The sequence below is a fragment of the Wasmannia auropunctata genome, unplaced genomic scaffold (assembly GCF_000956235.1).
Source record: "Wasmannia auropunctata unplaced genomic scaffold, wasmannia.A_1.0 LD336111.1, whole genome shotgun sequence".
Classification (NCBI taxonomy): Eukaryota; Metazoa; Arthropoda; class Insecta; order Hymenoptera; family Formicidae; genus Wasmannia; species Wasmannia auropunctata.
Window position 1 is genome coordinate 4209297 of NW_012026779.1, and position 497 is coordinate 4209793.

Consider the following 497-nt stretch of genomic DNA (forward strand, 5'->3'; position numbering starts at 1 on the left):
CCCGCGAATCGTCAGGTGCAAACGGTTTCTCGTACACGTGGCAGTGTGTGGCGTTGTGAAATCTTTCCCAATCGTTTCGCGTGAAATCTACCATGGGTACATTAGTGGATATAATAGATTTTACTTTGTGTGCTAAACATCTCAATTCATCGGCGAACCATGCAACGCAATCCGTATCGCGGCAAAACTGATACGTCGATAATGCATCATTACGAGCAGTGTACGTAATAACCTATGCTAAATACTTGATGATGCTGATACTTGTAGCTCGGTGTTTCAGGATCTCTCTCCAGTTTTGTCAGGATACATTCCAGATCGGCATACACAACAAACGGGACACGTTCCTTCCTGCTGTAGTTGTTAAAACTCAGCCACTTGTCATCTTCGCTCGGTAACCTGATCGCACATTCGTTCATTTCCCCACAGTCTATGGTGTGGACCTCCAACTTTTCGCTCGAACTAAAATAATGTAGACATCTGGAAAAAATCAATTTATT